The sequence below is a fragment of the Nomascus leucogenys genome, chromosome 11, assembly GCF_006542625.1.
Source record: "Nomascus leucogenys isolate Asia chromosome 11, Asia_NLE_v1, whole genome shotgun sequence".
Lineage (NCBI taxonomy): Eukaryota > Metazoa > Chordata > Mammalia > Primates > Hylobatidae > Nomascus > Nomascus leucogenys.
This window is the reverse complement of record NC_044391.1, coordinates 30580586-30590943: the sequence shown is the minus strand read 5'-3', so window position 1 is coordinate 30590943 and position 10358 is coordinate 30580586. Positions and strand designations below refer to the sequence as shown.

Genomic DNA, 10358 nt, shown 5'->3' with positions numbered 1-10358 from the left:
GAAAATATTTTAAAATAAATTTAGTGCAACCTAAGTGTACAGTATTTATAAAGTCTACAGTAGTGTAATGTCCTAGGCCTTCATATTCACTCACCACTCATTCACTGAGCAATTGTCTCATCCAGAGCAATTTCCAATCCTGTAAGCTCCATTCATGGTAAGTGCCCTGTACAGGTGTACCATTTTTCATCTTTTATATCATATTTTACTCTATCTTTTCTACGTTTAGACACACAAACACATACCATTGTGTTAAAATTGCCTACAGTATTCAGAATAGTAATATGCTCTATGAACTTGTAGCCTAGGAGCAATAGGCTATACAACATAGCCTAGGTATGTAGTGGGCTGTATCATTTAGGCTTAAGTATATTCCAGGATGTTCACACAATGAAATTGCCTAACGATGCATTTCTCTGAATGAACATAATTATAATGGTTTCATTTATGATTTCTCCACTTTTCAATTGTATGAAATTGATAGCATTCAGGGGAAATCATATTGTGAATTTTTATTTTTTCCTGGGCTAGCAATAAGTGGTACAATACTCTCTCAAGATGCTTTGCAGTAGCAGCGAGCCACAGCTCTTAGTCAGCCAGATCAGCAGAAGAGGAAACACTGAATACTTGGTATCTTCCTAAAGAACACTATGCTTGCTAAACCATCGGTGAGTGTCGCATTCCTCAGCACCTTCTACCTGGTATTCCCCAACCCTCATCAGAAGAGAAAGAATCTGGTACTCATTCTCTGTTGCAACCCCATCATCCAGCAATTAATTACAGTTCAAGTCTTCAAGCATTCTTCAGACCTAGTGTACTTTCTGCTATGTATGTTAATGGTCAGTACTCATACTACCATCCTGCTTTTCACTGTCGATGCAGTATTTAATACATTTCAGAAGCTATTCAGCACATTATTATAAAATAGGGTTTGTGTTAGATGATTTTGCTTCACCGTAGGCTAATGTCATTGTTCTGAGCACATTTAAGGTAAGCTAGGCTAAACCATGATGTTGGTAGTTTAAGTGTATTAAATGCAATTTCAATTTATATTTTCAACTTACCAAGACACAACCCCAGTTTAAGTTGAGAAACATCTGTGTATGTTTATTTTAAAATTATAAATTTGTTTTTTTTGCATTTCTGTCTGTGTGCATATATGTGTTTATATATATACACATGTATAGTGTGTATAGTGTGTGTGTGTTTACAAACATTTATACACACATACATGCAAGAAAAACAAAACAATAAAGTAGTGGAGAACACTAAAAAGGTAATTTTGACTGGAGAGAGAAACGTAGAATCTAGCACTGTAGTGTGTGTCATATTCTCATACTTTTTCTCCAGTTAGGAGAGCGATTTACCCCACAAAGAGTTACCCCAAACAGTAACAACGTGACATAGCTATATATCCATAACCTAGTAAGTGAAATGGAGTTGAGCATTACATGATGAATTATACTTTAACAAACTCTGCTTGAGAATGAACGATAGAATATTCATTCACTTAGTTGACAAATATTTTAACTCTCATACAAAATTCATAGCAAAGGCAAAATAAATGCTATGCAAAAAATAAACGCAAAGGCCTCTTAATACAAAAAGGGGTGATTAAAACTGCACATATCAGTGGCAGTTGAGAGAAAGAGAGCGTGTTTACATTGACTTTCCAGGAGGAAGAAGAATTTGAGGGGCAGGAGCATGAGCCTGAAAGGGGAAGAATTAAAGGAGGTGAGAAGAGATTTCCAGAGTGAGAAAACAAGAAAATAAGTAGTAGCTGGAGTGCAAAGCTGATGAGTAACTTAGGACTGCTGGAGATAACAGCAGCATGAAGTTCAGAGAGGCTGACACGTTGGAAGCAGGGACACCAGTAAGATGATTCTCTCAATTGTCATTAAATAATTTTCCATGTGCAGAGTAAATCTGACCTGAAGATGCTCAGTTAGACGGCTACAACTTAAAATACATCAAGTAAATTATATAGACAATAATTGAAATCTATATGGGAGTGTTGTTATTAATTCATCCAACACATATTTATTAATTGACTGTTTTGTGCCAAGAACTGTGCTCACTTAAATTATGGAGTAGAGAAATGCAAAAGATCACCTACCAACAGGGTGAAGCATCAGAGTAAATACAGGGAAGTATCAGAATAAACATCTCACAGTTCTTAGAAATGAATCAATTCTGGCTGGGTGTGGTGGCTCATGTCTGTAATCTTAGCACTTTGGGAGGCTGATGTGAGAAGACCATTTGAATCCAGGAGTTCAAGACCAGTCTGGGCAACATAGCAAGACTCTGTCTCTATAAAAATTTTAAAAATTTAGCTGAGCATGGTGGTACGCACCTGTAGTCCCAGGTATTTGGGAGGCTAAAATGGGAGGATCACCTGAGCCCAGGAGTTGGAAGCTGCAGTTAGCCGTGATGGCATCACTGCACTCCAGCCTGAGTAACACAGCAGGGCCCTGTCTCTATAAAAGAAAAAAAAATCCAGCCTAATAGCATATGTCCTGAGTACCAAATGACTAAAATAAAGTATTCTGGAATAAGGAAGGCAGGGAATAAATAGAGTGGAGAGTTGAAAACATCCAACTGCTTCTTATCCTTTTCCAGCCTAATGCCAGATAGAGAAACTTTAAATTCTCTGGAAGGTCTTTAAAGATTTAATTAAAATATGCTCTTATGTTTCTGACATTACATGACATTTTATTTCCTAACATTTCTTCATAAATACAAATTAGCACTTGTCATTACTGGCTTTCAATAATATACATCCAACTCAAAAACTCTGCCTTTTTTCTCAAAACCCAGCCTCACATGATGACATGACATATAGCTCCTAAGAAGAAAATATTTTAAGAAGATAAGTCTTCTTAATATATAAACTTTATATAAACTTAAAATATAAACTTTATATTTATTTATTTATTTATTTATTTTGAGACAGAGTCTCACTCTGTTGCCCAGACTGGAGTGCAGTGGCACGATCTCGGCTCACTGCAACCTCCACCTCCCAGGTTCAAGCAATTCTTCTGCCTCAGCCTCCTGAGTACCTGGGATTACAGGCATGCACCACCATACCCAGCTAACTTTTGTATTTTTAGTAGAGACGGGGTTTTGCCATGTTGGCCAGGTTGGTCTCAAACTCCTCACCTCAAGTGATCTCCCCGTCCTCAGCCTCCCAAAGTGCTGGGATTACAGGCATGAGCCACCATGCCGGGCCCAAACTTTATTTTTAAATTATACAGCATGTTTGAAACAGGAGCTACCTTAAGAGAAATACAGATGTTTAAGAATTTTAATATTTCAAGTAAAGGGCAATAGTGATAAATAGGTTTAGGAAGGTACAAGGTAGCAGAAGTTACTGCCATTTCTCTGTCTTCTCCCTTATCTTCACTTTTATTGTATTACTTTAGCCATCATTTTGGCTCTAATGTTTCATTTTGCTTGTTTTGCTTCTTCGTCTAATTGTCATTTGTAATAGGACACGACCCTAGCCAAACGATGTCTGGGAATTCTGAATGTTTATGTGTGTTTGCATGCACACAACACACACACACACACACACACACACACACACACACCCTGGGCTCTCAGTCCTCCAAACTACCTAGATTTTACAATTATTCTTCTCACCAGTCCTATAAGACATGTGCCAATGACGCCAGGAATCCTTGGTTTTCTCATTACTTTACGTTTTTATCTGCCTGCCTTCACTGAGACCGTAGACTCCCCACCAGTTCCATTCCTTATGGTCATGGCAGATTCCTTTCAAGAAGAATTTATAGCCTCTTAATCCAAGCCAAATACTTTCCCTAACCAGTTGTATCACTTACTAGCTGGAGAAATCACTGACATTGTAAGCCTCCATTTTCTCTGCCTAAAAACTGGGCATAATAATAGTATCTATTTCTTAATTTGTTACAAAAAATAATTAGGATATCGTACAAAATGCACTTACTTAGAAATGCATTTACATATGCGTTAGTGACTGGTGCATAATTATTTCATTATTTTTATCACTATCATCATCATTATCCATTCGTCATCATCACTTCCTTCACCATTATTGAAAAATTGATAAAATCATAACTTAATGAGCAAGCCTGACTCTTGTTAGATTTTTATTGTTTTTTTAATCACTCTATTTAGAGACTTTAAAATTGTTTTTGTCATTTACATAAGATTTGTTTTATAAGTTCCTGGCTCTGAAAGTGTGTACCAAGTCACCTGGGAAGCTGCAGAAAGCTAACAAAGGTACTCCTACGTATTTTAACTTTTCTAGAGACGCATAGACACTACCAAAAAAGGATCACAGTGTATTTCTTTCAATGACGTTATATATTTTCAAAGCTTGGATTTTACTTGTTGCTGCCTTAAAAGGCAAGCACACTGAGAAATTTAACGTAGAATAAGAAAGGAGGTTGGGAGGCCGAGGCAGGCGGATCACGAGGTCAGGAGATCGAGATCATCCTAACACGGTGAAACCCCGTCTCTACTAAAAATACAAAAAATTAGCCAGGCGTGGTGGCGGGCACCTTTAGTCCCAGTTACTCGGGAGGTTGAGGCAGGAGAATGGCATGAACCCAGGAGGTGGAACTTGCAGTGAGCCAAGATTGCGCCACTGCACTCCAGTCTGTGTGACAGAGCGAGACTCGGTCTCCAAAAAAAAAAAAAAAAAAAAAGAGGATGATGAATGAAGGTCTTCGATCTGAATTCAAGTTCTGAGAAGTGGTGCAAGTGGTGCATTGCCCACAAGAATCTGCACACATCCCGTAAGTAAATAATTTTGGTTAAGAAAGAAATAGAAGTATTTTCTTCTTTCAATTTATAAATATTAATTTTCAAACTGCTGATAAGTTTAAGACATAAATATATATTAACACACTGCAAGCTAATATTCAAAGAGGACCCTTAGGTGTTCTGTTTGTTTTATTGATCTAGGAATTACAGGAAAAAATTACTTTGGGTATCATAAACCAAGAAAATTTGGGCTCCCTGCTGGAATGTTCCACCATTCTAGCTGCTTATTAGCATCATGCGGAATTAAATACAAATTTAACCTCACCAGGGAATGTTCCTATACCTGAGGACTGAGAAATACCACCAAAAATAATCTACTTAATAGACAAAATAGAACAGACAAAATAGACAAAACTAGAGAAAAGAAAGCCTTCTTCCAGAAGTTAGTTCTTATTCCAAAGACAAGTCCATCAAGATTATATTTTCATGAGATCATAAAACTAACTTCTCATCATTTCTTACTTCTTGTTTTCCCACTTCTATTTCGATTACATTTTGTCAATATTGAAAGTCAATATTAAAATAATTTTATCTTTAATGGAAAGGCAGGTCTTTTAGAACAGAAATTATCAAAGCTTAACAATGTCTTTCCAAAGGAACGTGTTAAAATGCTGATGCTAAGTCCTCTTTTCTCAGAGATTCTGATGCAGATAGCATAAGAAAAACACTTTAGAAGGTCTGGAGTTGAAAATACATGAAGCAATAACCATGAAGCTCCCTAAGAACTTAGAAATAAAAAGTACTTCTGAAAATTAAACCACAAAATCAGTTAAGAATGTGAGAGGCCAGAAGAAAAGATATGAAAATTCATTTTAAATTACTAAATATTAAGGTATTATAATCAAGCATGTTTATGTTTATATATTTACATACTTACATTTATATACTTATACATTTAAAGATAACATCCAAAGGACATAATAGCTTTTCAGTAGCAGGCATATAAGTAATATTTGAAAGGTAGGCATTGCAGTGGTGTGACAGAATCAGCTGGTGGTGACTTTTGAGAACTGGATTGTATGTATCCCAGCTGCATCTTCAGTGATATTGGTGGCTTCAACTTAGCCATAATGGTAATATTTATACCACAAAAACTGACAAACCTACAAATTGGATGGTTTTCCTTAAAGAGTCAACTCTTAATCATTTATCAACAGGCCATTGAATACTGGAAAAACTCACCCAAACATGATTCAGAAAAGAAATTTCTCCAACAGGTACGATAAACATATTACATCTGCCTAGCATATCTATCTGTGTCATTGAGACTAGTGTAAATTTATACATAAAAGTCTGATAATATTCAATGTTCATATCCCATAAACAATTCCCCCTGCTCTGTTTTCAAATTCTGATATTTCAGCTTCACATGAAGATTTCTTTTTAAAAGAGAGTAACACCATTGGACCACTTGATGTCTGTTCTACCTGAGGTATTAATTAAGTAAACTGCTATTCTGATCTATGCTACATTGAGAATGCAGTAACCATCATTATCAATTTAAGTCTGAGAAATCCAGCATACTGACAATTTCAGTTTCTACAGGAAGGCTTATTGGTCAAGACTGTAAACTGATGGCACTTCATATCCAGCTAGTTGGCCTTCTCTGAAGACACTAACCTCAATGTATAACTAAATGAAGCAATTCATGTAGAATAATTACAGAGCAGTACTTCCTCAGACCAGACGAACTGTACTAGAACAATTTAAAAAAAAAGTTGCTAGAAATTAATAATGTAACTTTTTTCCTTTTACCATGTAATATTTATATCAGTTAAATCCATATTTAAAAATTATCTCTTCTCTGTATAGTCATTCTTGAGGTCCTTATGGGCTAAGGAAATACAGATATCAGATGCCTTCAACTACTCTACAACCAGGCAGTTAAAACACTAGAAACCAGTTAGCAGAAAGCAAATATCCACTTAGGCTCAAATCTTCAAAGTGCCAGGGAATACTGATTAATTACTTATAAACTTAGACACTTGAATGTGGAAGGTCAGCACTAGAAATATCATCAGTACAAAATATCTACCCTAAGGGGCAGAACAAGATTATTTGTCTACTCATTATTTCACCCTAGGGGTTCTACTGATTTGGCAAAGAAATTTGAAACTAAAACTCCCTTGAAGATTATCAGATTTATCATGTTCATTAGAAGAGATCACTACTAAAGATTTTTTTTTAAGAAGAAAACCCTTTTTAAACTGGGACATCATAATAATGTATGATTATGTTTCCAAAGATGACCTCTGGCGTGTATCTATGGATCCATACAGATGGTTTCTCAGGCCTAATGATTTACTGTCATTGAGACAAATGAAAAAATAATCCTGTAAAATTATAATTACTTACTTCTTAATCTAGATAGGTTTTTAATGATAATGCTTTATGAAGCTATATTCTTCTGATTCTAATGCACTATTTCAAGACAACCTACTTCAATAGCAAATGAACAAAAATGATTAGTAGGAATAGGAAAGATACATAGAACATCTAAGTAAATGAAGCATTTTCATGAAAACTATTAAATTGATGAATTAGATTAAAATGTCACTGCCATTAAACTCTGTTTAATAAATGTCAAATAAATACTTTAGCAGTGCTCTACAGCCTTTGTGACTGTTACTCTATTTATCAAAGAAGGCATTATCAATTGTTTTTGCATTGTATGTGTTTTACCTAATAAAAAGATTTACTTTCCTTCCATGATTGTTAATTTTCATTCCTGCTGATAAAACTGAATTCTGAACACTATTGGGCTTGAAGGAAAACTTTGAGACAAGGTAAATTTCCTCTAAAAAGTCTGTAAATTATTAACTGCCACATTCTATATATTATTAACCTTTTACAATACACTTTAACACATGCATGCAGACACACACACACACACACACACACACACACATGTTAGGGTATATTCTCAGTGACCTACGAAGAGTATCGGATTTCTCAAATCCCAGGATATTCAGTCTATGTAGGAAAGTTTGATTCTCAGATCTCAAGCAAATAGAGATGATTTTGCTCAGTGGGTCACTGGCAACCCCTCAGCTAAGCTTTCCAGAAATGAAAAAGTAGATATGGGAAAAGAGCTCCCTTCTTTAAAGGATAATGCAATATCTATTTCAGGAGGAGTAGTTAACAGGTTTGTTGTTTGAACTGTACACTGTAAAAATGAAGTAGATCTGAATTACTTAGAGGATGGGGTACCAACCTACATGCAGGATTACACATGAGAAATGGGTACTAAAGCTTCCTACTATAATTATAAATTTGGCTAATCTCTTAGTTTTGTCAGTTTTTACTTCCCATTTCTTCCTCATGAATTCACTTTCTCATCATTATGAAATTTCCAATTATATCTCTATAATGTTTTTTGTCTTGAGGCCTGCTTTTCCTTATCTTTTTACAGACACACTATATTTTATGTATATATTTTGATTACTATATATTTTTCTAACTTTTATATTCAATCTGCCTGTATTTGAATCTGAAGTACATTTTCTATAGATAGCATACCTGTGACTCCTCCCTCCACCAGTGTGACAATTTCCCTTTTAATTGGGGTTTGACTATCCTCTTGATATTTTATTTCCATATAATTTTTTTCTTTCCTTTTGTATCTTCCTTCAGGTTAATCAAATAATTTAAATTATTCCATTCTATTTCCTCTATTGGTTTTTTATGTTCTTTAAGTACTTGATTTTGAGATTATAGTATGCATTCTTAAAATGTCACAGTCAGGAAATAATTTGTGTTATAGTACTTAAGGTAAAGTGTAAGAAATTTATCACTGCATAATTTCATTAAACCTCTGTTTTTGTTATTTTTGTTATTTGCTTTTATTTCAGTATGTGTTATAAACTCCAGAAGGATTATGATATTAAGTAATTTTTTTTTGTTGTTAACAAGGTCAGTTCTCTATTAAAGAAATGAAGATATGAAATTCAGCCAGGGGTGGTGGCTCACGCCTGTAATCCCAGCACTTTGGGAGGCCAAGGGGGGCGGATCATGAAGTCAAGATATCAAGACCATCCTGGTCAACATAATGAACCTCATCTCTACTAAAAATACAAAAATTCGCTGGGTGTGGTGGTGCACGCCTGTAGGCCCAGCTACTCAGGAGGCTGAGGCAGGAGAATCACTTGAATCCAGGAGGCAGAGGTTGCAGTGAATGAAGATCGTGCCACTGCACTCTAGCTTGGTTACAGAGACTCCATCTCAAAGAAAAGAAAAAAAAAAAGAAACTAAAAGAAATTAAGAAATTCTGAAAAGTCTTTCATATTTATCTACACATTTACCACTACTAGCTCTTTTCATTCCTTTCAGTAGATTCAGATTTTGGTTGGGTATTAATTCTCTTCAGGCTAAAGAATCTCTTTTACCATTTCTTTCTTTTTATTTTCATTTGTCATATTATTTATTTTTCTTCCAACCTTTATTTTAGGTTCAGGTTGTACATGTGCAAGTTGGTTACATGAGTAACTTGTGTAGGGGTTTGAAATACAAATGTTTTCATCACGGAGGTAGTGAGCATAGTATTCAATAGGTAGTTTTTCAATCTTCACGCTCCTTCCATCTTCAACCCTCAAGTAGGCCCCGTATCTATTGTTTCCCTCATTGAGTTCATGTGTACTCAACGTTTAGCTCCCAGTAATAAGTGAGAGCATGCTCTACTTGGCTTCTTGTTCCTGTGTTAATTTGCTTAGAATAATGGCCTCCAGCTGCATACATGTTGCTGCAAAGGACATGACTTCATTCTTTTTAATGGCAGAGTAGTATTCCATTGTGCACATTTTCTTTCTCTAGTTCCTCAGTGGTTGCCAAAAGTGGTACAATAAACTTATGTATGCATGTGCCTTTATGGCAGAGCAATTTATTTTCCATTTGGGTAAATACCCAATAATGGGATTGCTGGGTCAAATGATAGTTCTATTTTAAGCTTATTGAGAAATCTCTAAACTGCTTTCCACAGGCTGAACTAATTTATCCTCTTACCAGCAGCATGTAAGTGTTACTTTTCTCTGCAATTTTGTCAATATCTATTATATATTTACCTTTTAATCATAGCCATTCTGAGTGGTTTGAGATGGTATCTCATTGTGGTTTTAATTTGCATTTCTCTAATGATTAGTAATGTTGAGCATTTTTTCATGTTTTTTTGACCACTTGTATGTCTTCTTTTGAAAAGTTCATGTCCTTTGTCCATTTCTTAATGAGTTTGTTTGTGTTTTGCTTGTTGATATGTTTCAGTTCCTTTTAGATTCTGGATATTAGATCTTTGTCAGATACATAGTTTGCAAATATTTTCTCTCATCTTTTTGTGGGCTGTTTACTCTGTTGCTAGCTTCTTTTGCTGTGCAGAAGCTCTTTCCGTTTAAGCCCCACCTAATTTTTGTTTTTATTTCAGTTGCTTTTGGAGTCTTTGTCATAAAGTCTTTGCCTAAGCCTATGTCCAGAATGATATTTCCTACATTTCTTTTAGGAAGAAAGAAAAATTTACTTAAGAATGTGTTAGGCACAATAATGCTCCACTCTTCTAAGCCCAA

At 35.2% G+C, this 10358-nt stretch overlaps 1 long non-coding RNA gene across 1 annotated transcript in view; it reads left to right on the top strand.

Moving 5' to 3' along the window:
- Window positions 1-530: 530 nt before the first annotated feature.
- Window positions 531-10358, top strand: part of LOC105740448 — a 42754-nt gene continuing 32926 nt past the window's right edge. The window contains exon 1 of the long non-coding RNA XR_001116495.2: window positions 531-839. This is a non-coding gene — a long non-coding RNA (uncharacterized LOC105740448). The remainder of the gene's footprint in view (window positions 840-10358) is intronic.